Source organism: Typopeltis vanoorti, chromosome 12, assembly GCF_054136105.1.
Source record: "Typopeltis vanoorti isolate ZY-2024b chromosome 12, IOZ_Tvanoo_1.0, whole genome shotgun sequence".
In the NCBI taxonomy this organism is placed as follows: Eukaryota; Metazoa; Arthropoda; class Arachnida; order Uropygi; family Thelyphonidae; genus Typopeltis; species Typopeltis vanoorti.
The window spans coordinates 37244689-37259606 of NC_143560.1; the positions used below are offsets into that span (position 1 = coordinate 37244689).

The 14918-nt window shown below is 35.5% G+C and overlaps 1 protein-coding gene across 5 annotated transcripts in view; it reads right to left on the reverse strand.

Annotated features, from left to right (window-relative positions):
- Positions 1 to 14918, reverse strand: part of LOC150100704 (uncharacterized) — a 136630-nt gene that overhangs the window by 42243 nt on the left and 79469 nt on the right. For 4 of the 5 annotated variants that reach the window (XM_090402032.1, XM_090402036.1, XM_090402034.1 and 1 more), the window contains one exon: positions 10848 to 10979. The exons of the other annotated variant lie outside the window; for it this stretch is intronic. The gene's annotated coding sequence lies outside the window, so the exon portion shown is untranslated. The remainder of the gene's footprint in view (positions 1 to 10847; positions 10980 to 14918) is intronic. 5 annotated transcript variants of the gene reach the window in all.

Genomic DNA, 14918 nt, shown 5'->3' on the forward strand with positions numbered 1-14918 from the left:
GTATGCTATTCTCTGATCACTGTCCTTTCATCATTCGCATCCTTCCACCACTTCTTTCATACTCCCGTCGATATGTTGCTCAATACTACTCACTCCTGCAGTTATCCATTATAGCACTATCACTTTCATGCCTTTCATCAATAACATTTGCCACTTTGCTCTCCTACCTTCAAAACAACTTGCACTTCCACTTCTAGCACTAACAAAATTCAAACACACATTGTGCTTGCTTTCAAACAAAATCATTCATTGCTAGTAAATGAGCAGCCTGCATCTGCTTTATTTCGTGTAAATTTTCAATTAAATTCACTGCTAAATCAAAATCCAGTAATTATTATTGTTATACACCTCATATATAAGAGATTTCACAATGCTTTTACACTTGTCACAAGTTTTTTCATTATTTTTTTTTTGTAATAGTTAATTAATAGAATTCAGAATAAGTAAACTTAAAACTAAACCTTGATTATTTTTCAGAAAATAATAGCATTTCTTGGCCATGGTGCCATTATTATTAAAGTTCAGAATACATAGTGGTAAACTAGCATGGTGTTCTCTGGTACTTGTAAATTTATTTAAAAAAAAAAAAAAAAACTTTATTTTTTCTGTGTGTGCGTGTGTGTGTGTGGTGAGGGGAATTTCAATATGTGAAAAATATGAATTTTTGCCTTTCTCCACCTCACCAGGGAACTATCATGACAAATTCACAATGACATGAAGTGAGGTTTGCTGAAATTTTACAATATTCAAATTTCACTATGGCACTTAAGGGTACAATTCGATGCTCAATGTGAAAAACCAGAAAAATCTTGCCAAAAATTGAAAACTGCAAGGATTATGGGAGCAAAAACAGAGGAGTCCACAATTTGGAATCCCTGTCTAAATGCATAGTCAGCATTGTGCTCCTGTCTTTTTTTTTCTCTTTTTCTTTTTTAATAACTGTCACCTTATATGCAATACTAATATCTTTTATCACACAAAATAAAATAAAATAGTATAATTCTTATATTTTACTTGACTATTCCATCAATATATTAAAGAATGTATGCTTAAATAATTTTAAACATACATTCTAGTTCACATATCACATTAAGATTAACTTTAATGTTTACAAAAACTTTATCAACATAAGAAATATATAATAACATATGCAAAACATCATAAAACTTACTCAGCAGAACATACTATTATCTAAAATGAGAAATCAGTCAACACACTACTCCAATCACTAACATGATCCTTTTATCAGATATTTCAAAATTATCAAAATAGCACACAAAAAATAATTAAAACTAACTAGAGATATCTGAATGTAACCTAAATACAAAACATAGACTGTGCAGATTGCATGCCAAAGGGAAGACAGCAGCCATATACATTCCAACCTATCATTCAATTTCAGTCCCAACTATCTCCTCTTGTATACTAACCACAGACAAATCGGAGTTCACAGTCAGTAAAAATTTCAAACATGCTCTGAATAAGCAGATTGGGAGTGTTTTTTTGTCATTATAAAGCCATGTTCTAAACAACTTGATCTAAATAGGTGTAGTGTAAATCATATACACTGATTGGAAAGAAGTCAATGGATACCAATATTTGCAAGGTGCATTGTGTAATGGCTGTCTGCACCTCACACTGTGATATCCATTGACTTCTTCCAAGCAGCATGTGTATGTATATGTAAGTAGAGAAGTTGCTTGTGAGGGAAGAAAGCTACTTTACTAACCTGGCAAGTTCCTAAGTAGGACTGACTATACTGTCAACTATGGTGCATGAGGATGGGCAGGGGTATAAGGATTTGTTAATTTTTGTAGCCCATATATATAGGGTGGTTTAACATACATAGGGTTAGTTTGTTAATGATTTCTTTGGACAAAGATGTGCACCCACCCCCATTAATACAAGAACTTTCTTCAAGATGTGTTATAGTGGGATTATTATTATTCCGGGCAACTCCAAGGAGTTGACAGACTCATCGAGGGAGGCATTAACATCATGTCAAGAACAACTATTTGACATTCACACAGTATCTATCATACCTTGCCTTGAACTCATTCACGGTCGTAGCACCCACCACAGACTCTGGCAGCTTATTCCACTCATTCACTACTCTCCAAGTAAAAAACCTAGCTCTAACACCCTTGTTAACCACATTCTTGCCAGGCTTCCATGCATGGCCCCTAGTCCTCCCACCACCAGTCCTATTTTCAAAAATATCTTCTAGATTAATCTTATAGTAACCCTTCAGTAATTTGAATGTCTCAATCATGTCACCCCCTTTTCCACCTATCGACCAATTTTTTTAACCCACAAATCTTCAACCTATTCTCATAAGGTTCATTCCACAGACCTGCTATCATCTTCGTCGCTTGTCTCTGGATCCTCTCCACTTCCTCCTCATTATGAAGAAACCCTGGCACCTATAACTGGGCACAGTAGTCCAGGTGGGGTCTTATGAAGGCTCGATACAGAGGAATAATAACTTGTTTGTCTCTGCATGTTGAAGTATTTTTCAGAAGCCAAGTGACTTGATGAGCTGATTTAATCACTTTTGCAATGTGCCCCCTAAACTTCAATTCCCTATCCACCAACACTCCCAAATCCCTGGCCTCATCAATCTCCTGGAGTACGGTTCCACCAACGTGATATACTGCTGCTATTCTTTTCACTTTAAAATGCATAACCTTACACTATGCCACATTAAATTGACATCCATTTTTCCTAGCCAGTCCTCCAAACTATCCAAATCATCCTGTAAAATTTTGACATCCTGTGCACTCACAATTGCTCTACCCAACTTTGCATCATCAGCAAACAAGTGAACACTTCCTCTCAGATCCTTTCCTATATCACTGATGAACAAATTGAAAAGTAGCGGTCCAATAACAGAGCCCTGCAGCACACCACTAGTCACAAGCCGTCTTTTAGACTCAACTCCTGAATAAACCACTCTCCGGTATCTCTCCATCAACCACCCTCCTATCCGTCCCCATCTGCTCCAGTTTATTGATTAGGATTCCATGTGGTATCCTGTCAAAGGCCTTGGCAAGGTCCAGTAGAATCACTGTAAACCCATTACCCCTATCCAGTTCAGTCGTCACTGTGTTATAAAACGTGAGCAAGTTACTGAGGCATGATCTACCCTTCACAAAACCATGTTGTCCCCCATACAATATCCCATTTTCATCTATCAAATCCTGTATTCTTTTCTTGACTAATTTCTCTAAGACCTTGACAACGATTCCTGAAATGCTAATCGGTCAGTAATTTACAACAGCAGTCTTGGAACCACCTTTATGCAGTGGAACTATTTTCCCCTCTTTCCACCCCTCGTAACTAACCCAGACCCGAGACTCAAATTAAACAAAATGGTCAAGGGTTACTGACAATTCTTTAGCTGCTTTGCTTCATGTACGACACGAGCTGGTATACCATCCAATCCCACAGATGTATTGACATTGAGGTTATGCAATAGACTACTCACCTCCACTTCATTCACCACAATTCCCGTATAATCTACTGGTTCATTCATTTCTGCAATGTTACCACCTGGATGGTATATTCTTGCAAAGTACTCACTCAGTAACTCAACTATATCAACTGATTCAGTTACCTCCCTACCATCGGCATTCTTTAAAATCATTCTACTGTATACATTTTTTCTTTCACTTGCAACATATCGAAAAAACTGAAAATTCTCTTTAGCCTTCATGGCCAATGTTCTTTCATAATCCTGTTTTGCTTTTCTTACCAGACTCGTTACCCTTCTGGCCTGTGCTTTATACCATTCATATGCCTGCCGGTCACCTTTCTCCTTAAATTCCCTCCATAGTTGTTTCTTTTTTTGCAGCTCAAGCTTAATGGTGTTATTCATCCATTTAACCCCTACTTGATTTATTATTCGGACTCTAGGTATACAGTCAGCCACTGCTTCATGCAAACACTTCTTAACTGCTTCCCATGCACTATCAACTTCTGGTCCATGCAGTTGTACATGCCATGGCACTGAACCAATCGAACTCCTAAGCTTGTCATACTTTCCAGCCCGATAATTCCACATGTGCCCTGTCTTAAGTGTAAATTCCACACCTTTAGCCACCTCCCAAGTCAAGACCCTATGATCACTCTCACCAATTGGTGGCAATGTGGTCATATTTGTTATAGCCAAATCCTCAGATGTAATTACTAGGTCAAGCACTCTCTGACCCCTAGTATTTTCCATTACATGCTGTCGCAGATAGTTATCCTTTAATAACCACATAAAATCCAATTCCTTCCTCCCGTGTGTTCTCTCTTCACTCCAATCAATGCGACCATAGTTGAAATCTCCCATAATAATTACCCTCCTTCCACTCATTTCTTCTATTTGCTTGTGCATACTGTCTCCACCATCTTTTCCATCACCTGGTCTATAGCAGCACCCAATTGTATATTTAGTTCTGCTAGCCACAATCTCACACCAAATGGCATCAAATGTGCTCTTTTCTCTATCCTGCAATTCAACTTCTATTCTCCTTTGCTGCAGCTCATCAGCTATCATCAACAATACTCCTCCTCCCATTTTATTCTCCCTGTCATTCCTGAACACACTATACCCATCACATTCAATCCCACTAGCTATATCATCTACAGTTAGCCATGATTCACTAATGCCAATAACCTGTGATCTGAAAGTGCCACCATGGCCAAAAACTCTTCCTTCTTGTTTCTAATACTCCTAGCATTAGTGTACATGAATTTAAGACCCCCATTAGCCCCATCCCTACCTCGATGCCTTATATTAACTATCTCATTCTGATTTGTTGTCCTCATTCGCTCGGGCATAATATACTCATTCATACATTCAACTGCCTCCCTAAGGTCTGTATATCTACTCCCCCCCCCTTAATAAATCTAGTTTCCCTGATTTTGCACATCCACTACATTCAGCAACACTTTTTCAAGTCTCCTTACACCGTATCCATTCAAACGCAAGCCATCCATCTTATATAGATCCTTTCGCCCATCAACCTCACTCCACACATCCACAAATTCCACACCACTCGTCATACATAACCCACGCATAAAATCATTTGCAATTATGGCCCTCCTTTTAAACACTTCACTGTCATACCGCGGCAAAAGACTAATCATCCTAACTCTCTCTCTCTTTTCTTTTGCTACCTCAAACAATTCATTCAGGTCTTCTATCATTTCCATTTTATCTCCTTTCAAATCATTCGTACCAGCCACAACAATCATTTCTTTCACCCTTTCCTTTTGCTCTCTAATAGACTCGGTTACATCCTTTATGGTCGCACCAGGTTGGTACGATTTTGTCAAATCCTCACTAACACACCTCGTACTAACGAGTCTCCATACAGCACTCTCTCCTTCATTTTGTTTATATTCACGCTCATACGCTTATTTTTCCTATCATACTTTTTATTATTGGCTGGTACACTCAGTCGACTTTTGTTCATATGCTCTAGCTGCCGCTTTGTCCTTTGTATCACTCCACTCAACAACGCAATCTCACTCATTGCATCTATCTCATCTTTTTTATTCTCTGTAAAACCATTAATTTGCTCTGAATTAATACCATCATTCACAATTTCTACATTCACGCCCTCACAGTTCTCTGGTACAGCCTCGCCATTTCTTGTCATATCACTATTTTCTTCATTCTGAAGAGTGACAAAAATATCACACTCACTACCTGAAATACACTTTAATTCCTCATTCTCCTTACATTTTCTACACACATTCACTCCTTTATTATCATCTAACCATACTCCGACCACACTCCGCAAAGCACACATTTCGCAGATAGTACACTGAATCATCTCCTTTATATTACCGTTATTGAATAAAGATGGCGAACCATCATTATCCTTCGTACGGAAGCAATACTCACTTCTAACATATTTTATCAAATCATAAAATGAAACACCAAAAATACACAAACAGACACACTAAGATACGCAAGGCAAACAAAACTACGTAATATTCATGTAAATTTATCAATGATAACTTAAAATAACACTTATCTTATCAGAGGCTCTCGACAAACACAAACTGTACATATAGCATGTTTCACACTCTTGGTAAGTAAAATTATCACCTAGAAGAGCATGCAGTTTTGTTGTATTCCTCAATTCATAATGAGTTTCATTATCTAATGGTAATTAGCTTTAGTTACCATTATTTTTAAACTGTTGTATAACCATTGTAGGGCAGTTATTATTATTATTATTATTATTTTTTTTTTTGTGGTATACTGCTTTTAGGCACTAGGATAAAGTGGTGAAAAGAGATAAATCTGCAACAGAAAGTTGTCCTGTGTATGAATTAAATAGGTGAACTAAACTGAAAAGCAATTCAATTACCAATTTGAACCCAAAATGAAGTCCTATTAATCATTTAATTTCAATATGAAATCAATCCAATATCCTACAACCTATCAGGTGGGAATTTCTTTACAAACATTCTGTAAATGAATTCACCTGGAAATGTAGGCTGTTAAATGTTTTCATATCTTTAAAATGCACTTTTAAATAGAGTTTTTTTTTTTTTTTTTTAAACAAATATATCAATATCCCCAACACAAGAAGTAGTTTCAAAACTTACAACAGTGCTGTGCAGGGTAAAAAGAAAGAAGGGACTTCATGTTTCTTGGATGGCTAGAAACCTTGGAAATAGAAATGATCACAAATCAATTTCAAAAAAACGTAGAGAGATTGAAAGAGCATGAAAGGTTTGTTAGATAAGTAATAAGTTGAACTGTGTTGATGATAACCAGCACCCATGAATATACTTAAAGAAAAGTCATAATGCAGAAACAGAGGATTTACAGGGAAGGTGATTAGCCTGTGGGAGAGAGGATGATTAATTATTATCCTCTGGATAGCATCAAAAAAAAAAAAAGGTTTAGTAAGGTTTTTCATACACTACCTCAAACTGTGAAAACTATATTCTAAGGTTACGTAAACTGGGGATTTATATAGTATTACAAGTTGTACATGGGAGAAATAGTATCTTGAACAGAAGAGAATACCCGCTTTTTTTTGGAGACTGAAGAGGTTATGGATGTGACTATGCCAGTAAAAGCTACTGGAGTAAGCCAGTCCAAGAAGAGAAATCTGATCATGACTAGAAAGAGAGCAGTATTAAAGGAGGTAAAGTAAAGATTCCACAAATTTTATTAACAGAAATGAGTTCAATTCTGATAATGCCAAAGGGTGAGGGGGGACTAGTCTAGTGATTTTCAAAAAATCAGTACTACTAAAACTTAAAACTAAAAGAATGCCATCCCCTCTCTTTGGGAGTGGAATTCTTTTGGAGAATGAGTTGAATAAATACTAGTGCAATTCAAATTCATTAATTCAAAGCTGATGATTTTCAATCCCCTGATTGAAGCTTTATATTAACCAGGAGCTGTCATATGGGATGTACATATACTCAATTACTTTGTTCATTTGAACAACTCGGCTCATATGAAACATACAGATTCTTTAACTTTTTCTTTTCTCTCTCTTAGAGATATAAAATATTTTTATCTTATTTATTTTTTACTAAGTGGCATGTCTTAACCATTCTGGTATTTTGGAAAGTGTACAACCAATTTATGAGACATAACTGGTGGGAGCAAATACCTCAACATCTCTACCTGCTCGACTGGTTGGGAAATGCAAACCAGCTGTAGCGATGAACATTAATAACTATGAGGAAAATGACTATGCAGAAAAGAAACCAAAAAAGTTCAGAATGACTGGAGGCATTAAGAGAGCAACAGAGATTTCTAGCCAAAGAAGAAAAAGGCAAGGTTTTCTAGGTTGTGTGAACAAACATTTGTACAACTGCCAATTTTCAGATAGGAGAAAAAAAATCCAACATTGTGAAATTGGAAAAGTTTAGATCAGTATTTATGAAAAAGGCAAAATCACACCTCATAGGAAATGAAGTGTGATTTTGTAGACTGAAGATGCAAGTGATATCAATGAGTGGTAACAGAACATGCATATTTATGAAGTGGATTTGGAAGGTACTGGGTGGTTTGCATGTTTCCTACAAAATTATTTCTCTTTGATAAAATCTTCTTAGCTACTCAGAAGTCCAAAAACTGTCCAACCCAAAGTAAAGCACACTTGGTAAACAGTGGCACAGATTCACCATTAGATTCATACATTTATCATACACCAAGATTTTGATGGCTATCAGTTCCACCAGCATTTAGACTTCCAAAGTTTAGCTTGGTTAGAAGTCATACTGAGCAGGTGTCTATATACCAACAGTTTGATCTGAATTATAACCATTTTAAATAATGTATATCCTTAAGAAAGAATGTATGTCTGAGATAGCTCTGAAAACATTAATAATACTGCATCCTAAAAGAAATGGAGAATTGAAATGGAAAACACCACTAAACCTGGTGGTGCTGAATGCCACAAGGGATTGGTGTTTACTCCGAAGGGAACAAACACTACAACTTGACCTTTGCCTACTTTAGTTCACTCTTAGGTACTTTCTTGAAGCTTGATAGTTTCAATATTCATGGAGTATGGAATATATCCAGGACTAGTAGAAGTCTATAAATGATTTGGTTGTTGCAGACCAAATATAAACTTCATTGAAGTTTAGCATACACTCAGATTTTGATGCCACAAACATCAGTTCCACCAGCATTTAGACTTCAAAAGGTTGGTTTGGTTGGAAGTCAAATCGAGCAGACTTTCTTATCTCTCTCTCAGGGAGAAAATCTATAATACACTTTTTAAAACCCAAACTGATTGGATTGTTAACTTCCATCAAAATTGCTGAATCTGGATTACAGTTTCAACAAAGACTTATCACATTCTTCTATTTTTGAATTTAAAGGTAATAATAGTTAAAAGGGGAAAGTGCCTGTTAGATTTCTACTCAGGCCATGGATTAGTAATATGACATTCTAACATATAAAAATCTATAAATTGCATGCAGAAAGTACGTAAAACAAAAGAAATCTTATTGATTACTTGCTGATAGTGATATTTTCAGACTAATCAAGAATATACAAGTATATCTGTGAATGTGAAATAGCTAATGATCACCATCTATTGTAGTTTTTGAACATGATAAAAAATGAGTATCACAGTAAGAAGAAATGTGTATGAAAGTTTTGAAACGAACTGAATTTCAGGTGTGACTGTATATTCAAATATACAAATAAGAAAAATGTGAGAGTTCACAAACAAGATGAAAGCCCAGAGAATAAGTGATAAAATATGAAAAGAAAATAATGATCAACTCAGCTAGAAATCGTGATTTTCTACTATGTAGAAAATCACGATTCTAGCTGAGTTGATCATTATTTTACATCAGTCTATGTTTCTAAGTATGGAAAAATAAGAACTCTGGCAGGCACAATCAGCCAAATTGCTCTCCTCTGGATAGCATCAAGAATTTTTAGACAAATTTGAATGTACTACCCCAAACATCCAAAAAATGTATCATATGGGATTTGCACAGTTAGTAGCTGTATGGTGGACAATAGTATCTTGAGCAGAAAAGGATGCCTAGTTTTTTTAGAAGCTGTTGACATGATGTATTTATGTTAAGACATGCCAGAGATAGACCTTTTTTTGTGTACTATTGAAGGTCATGGAAGGAAAGGTGAGGTTCTTACAATGAACCTGGAATGAGGCTTGTTCTCACACTACTTGGTGATTGTCTGAACAGTTGGAGTCTGAAGATCTAATTAGGGATCTTCATGAGCCAGACTAATTCTGTTACCTTGCAAATGAATAACATCATTAAATTATTTAAAATGATATGCTAATAAATTTTCCTCTAGATCAGTTCACAGAATAGCTGACAGATGTAATGTGTAATCACTATGGTGATCACCTTCTCATACTTTATACTTTCAGCCAGTTTGCTCTGTGTAAGACTAAATGTTACATAAGCCAAACTGGCTTATAATACATTAGTACCCACATATGGTACTAATGTATTATAAGTCAGTTTGGCTTATAATATCAGAAATTGTAAAGACCAGACATGGAACTTTTTTCAGGCCACTTCTGATCACCAATAAGTAAAGTGATAGTTTCACAACAGACAATTTCAGTTGATGGATGGTCAAATTTAGTTGACCATCCATCAACTAAAGACATCTATCATCATGCCTGCAGTGAAATTCAAATCTGTAGCCTAGTGGTTCGATGGCCAAAGTATTATCTGCTTGGCCAACAGGTTTACTGCAGGTAGCAGATTTTCTAAATATCTGGATAGTTTTGAAAAGGTTCTTTAGATTTTATAGAATATTTCAAAGATGGAGGCTGCAGCTATAAAAATTAAAGTGGAGGATAATAATCACATTGAAACAAAAACATGACATTACTAACATTCAAGAATGATTAAGCAGACCTAATCTAAGATGATATGATCACTTAAACAGAATGTAATATAAGGTCAGCAAAACAGAAATGGCAGGACAGAGATCCAGAGGGAGACCAAGATAGAGATGGACTGTTGCAATTCTGAGTGCTTTAAAAACATAAATGTAAAAGGTGATCCAATCGAAGCTGACAAATAATAGGTAAATATGGAAAAAAAAACTGCTGACAGAAAATCTATGTGCATATTAATTGTGTTGCATTATCAGTGTATGGTATATCCCCATGAAGATGTATACCAGAAAACGATTAACATTAGAGTGCACCACTTTATATTTGTTTTTTTAGTTAATTTTATAGAATATTAAATACAAGGGACAATAGGTCAAATTTGACCATACTTAAAATAATAAAAAAAATATATATATGTGTATATATATATAAATATATATATATATATATAAATACATTATGAGATATACACACTACCCTGGAAAAAGTATCCATACACCACTATATTTCAATGGTTTTGCACTTCTAGGGCAAACCATTCTCAAACTGCACGGCATCAACAAACTGCTGTGTCCCGCAGAATTTTCAGGAGTATCTAACTTGCATGAGCTTAAAGAAAAAGAGACATTATAGCAAATAATTCTTTGGGTGAGATGTTTCTGGTGAACCAGCAAAGTAGTTATAAACAGTGAGGGGTGTTGAAAGGCTCCTGCTGAGAAAAGTGAATGCTTCCCATTAGAAAGAAATGAACAAGTCAACTTATGTGTTCAATAAAGCACCCAACATATCACACAACTTTTCTCTGCTATACATTATATATATACTGTATATATTATTGTAATTCAGTATATCTGAGTTACAATAATAAATTACACATTTCAATTATATATTTTGAAAATATGTCTATTTATTAAAATACAAAACTGATCCAAATTCTTCACATTTTTTAGAAACACTGAAACAGTGATAAAACAGTTGAATCTGAGATGCTTAAATGAGAAAGAAGAGGAATTTCTGGAATCATCCTCTCCCATTAATAAATGTTAATGACACTGCCTAAACAAATTAGAGATTAGCCACAAATATTACTCTGATATCCCAGTACCATTATCCTACGAAATGATGCAAAACCTCAATACACAAATTACAGAAAATTCAAATGACAAAAATAAAAGAAATATCTGTGAATACTGTGTACTCTGAGGAAGGGACTGATGTCACTATTTGTACTTATCAACAAACAAATATAGTACATACACAGACATCACAAAATTAATAGAAATTCTGTAGCATGAGCAAAGCTCATTTCTGGTGTGTTTTGGGAATTTATTATCAGGAATATTTGGTTATTCATCTGTTCTGACATAGACTAAATTACTCTCCAAGTTTACTTTTTTACATGTTGACAGAACCAGAGCATGAGAAAGACTGTAATCTTATCCACACGGAGAGAAATTAACTTTAATGCACTATATACACATTTTGGAAGATACCACAACCTGATACCTCTGGGCTATGACATTTTCCAAATGATATAGTTCATTGCATTAGAAATGTGGCTTGGAGAGTATAGAAATGGTGGTTATAAACACAGCAGAACTATGCTGTTTTTATGAAATTAATCATATGTAACCACAGTGTTAGGGATGGCTGATAACATATTTCTCTCTTTCTTTATTTAGTCTAGGCAGTGTATAATGGTGACGTGCTTTGTTGATCATTGCCAATACAGTAAATCACACTGTGTTAAAAGCAATTTATTAATTAAATAAGATTGTATATCCATTTAACTAAATTAATATCTTATTTATGTAGGTATGACTTACTAAGTCATACAGTGAATACAAAAAATAAAAACAGCAGAATCACACAAGCCTTATCAGTTCTTTTTGCTATTTTATAATCATCTCACAAATAATAAAAAGTCGGCATCAGCAAATCTATATTGCATACTCTGTCACAAGAGTATTTACACTACTCACTTTAATTTTTTTCTATGGGAAAGAACTTTTAATAACTTAAGATCAAAAGTGACTAGATTCTTCATGGAAATAACCCAAGATGAATTAGTATTTCTTATATTCAGGTTCTAGATCAGAGGTTCCAAAACTTTTCCAACTGGATTTATACAAGTTTGATTTTCATGATGTTTTCCTATATTATTTTAAAAAGATTATTTATAATTAAATTATAAGAAGATGCTTTGGATGGAACTGTGATAAATTCAGCGAAGCATGACTATGCACTCTTCTCCCCCTCCTCCCCAAAAAGCAACAGATCTGGTGAACGAGGTGGCCATGCAGTGGGAAATGATGACTGATCACTCTGGTTTCTGTGAAATGTTCTCGAAGAACCTCCTGTACAAACTGACCGATGTATGAAGAAGCCACATCCTGAATGAAAATGACTGAATCCATGCACAGGTGCTGCTGTAGCTGCAGTACAACAAAATTGCTATCATGTGATACCTCTCAGCAGTAGCTGAACAGGTCACAGGACCCAACTGGAAAATGTCCTTAAAGAAGAATGTTCCAATGATAAATGAAGCTGTAAACCCCCACCAGACAGTAACTTCAGGTGAATGCAAAGGAATTTGTTAGATTGTATGCAGGTTTTGCATAGCCAAAAAATGGCAATTGTTGGTATTCACAACTCTGTTCAGGTGAGTAGAGCATTCAACTTCACTCAAGCAAGTAAAGTGAATGTCAATCAACTTTCAAAGTCCTAAGTGCAACTCCTATGTCAGGGATCATCTTGAATGTGTAGAAATGCAGAATATCCATAGAAATTTCCAGACAGCTGTGTAAGGCACATCCATGTGTCTTGATACAGCAGATGCACTGCAAAAACCAATGCTGTTATTCATGGCCTGCTCCACAAATGGCAGTAGCAACTTCATTCACTTGTTGTGAATTGATTGGTTTGCAACCTCTGCCAAGATCCCATTTCTTCAAAATGACTAATTATTTGTTACCAAGCACATGAAGATAGTGAACCTTGTTAACATTTTTCAGGCTATGAAATTTGCAAAGTGCAGCAACAACATGAAATTGTTTAGGTAGTACAGCTTCATGAGCAAAGCACATTGGGACAAGGTCAGTGCCACCACTGTGGACGGTATTAACAACCAGAATGAAGGGGGAAAATCCCGTGTCTATCTTTTTAAACCCTCTTAGCATCTGCCAAGTTGCATGATATGCAACCTATTTTTTCCTTAGATATCACTTCTACATGACACACAAAAAATACCTGCAAAGCTTCGCAGCATTTGGATCAGTAGCTGGTACTTCACAAGGCTTAAACGGGGAGGGATACTTTAATTTTGATTACCCTCTCTCTCTCTCTATATATATATATACAGGGTGGTTCCAAAATTCCACATACAAACTTTGAGGGGGAGGTAGAGAACATCAAAATCAATCATATTCACATAGGAAAGCATGACCAGAAATGCCACGGAAGGTACTAACAGGGACACAAAGATATAGAAATAACACAAGGCAGTAAGTAGTGTAAAAAACTTTATTAGGCATAACTGAAAACAGTTCAATAGTAGTTGGATACATAATATGGTAAACGAGGTGCATGTCTGTCATCTCGCCGTTTGTAAAACAACGCATGTTCTTCGTACGACATCGAAAGCTTGAATGAGGAAGCCCCAATTGCTCACCTGGAGCGCTGGCGAACAGTGCCACCTATCACTTTCAGGTGGCGTTTCTGGTACTCTTACTACAATTTCTTATATGGTAAAATTCCAATTTTTAATGGAAGCTTAGGAGTTGCCATTTATGGACAGCTAAGTGCTGCTATGTCTGTCAACTGAATGTGTCCTCCAGTCTGTTTACTATTTTGCCTAGGGGGAAGAATTCTAGGAAGGATACTGTAGACCCCACACAAGACATTACTTAACTGAAAAATGTATAATTATAAATCACATGTTCCATATATATCCTATGTAGGATTTAGAGACATTTTAAAAAAAATATTGCTCTCCTTGCTACACTTTAGATGATAACTTGGTTAATTTTAGTATAAAAGAAAGAGAACAGAATTAAAATGAGTGACCACAATCCACTCGTTTTACTGTAGAAGATTTTTATCATGGTACAAGTCTGGCTTTTTTTTAGAATTCTTGCACTATAAATCCTTTATTCTAATTTTGTGTATTTATAATTGTCTAAAAAAGGTGTCTACTTCCAATATTATTAGATTACTTCTTATAGATCAGTAATGCTAGTATCACTGGAATCAGGTCTTAAAATTCACCCCAGTTTAGATGTTACAATGGTGTGAGAGCTACTAGAATTAAAATGGTAATATAGGGGTGCACTACTCTATTATAGCTTGAAATGCATTCCTGATAAATGAAGTACAGTTTGAAACAGTTATTTCATAATGACAATATTGAAGACACAAATTCTTTCTCTCTGACTGGAAAAATTAAGATATGTCAAAAGGAAAACTAACTTTTGGTAAAGGACTGAGGCAGATTCACTGATGGCTGAAATTCTAAGACAGCAATGTAGCAAGATGTGATTTATTGTGTAC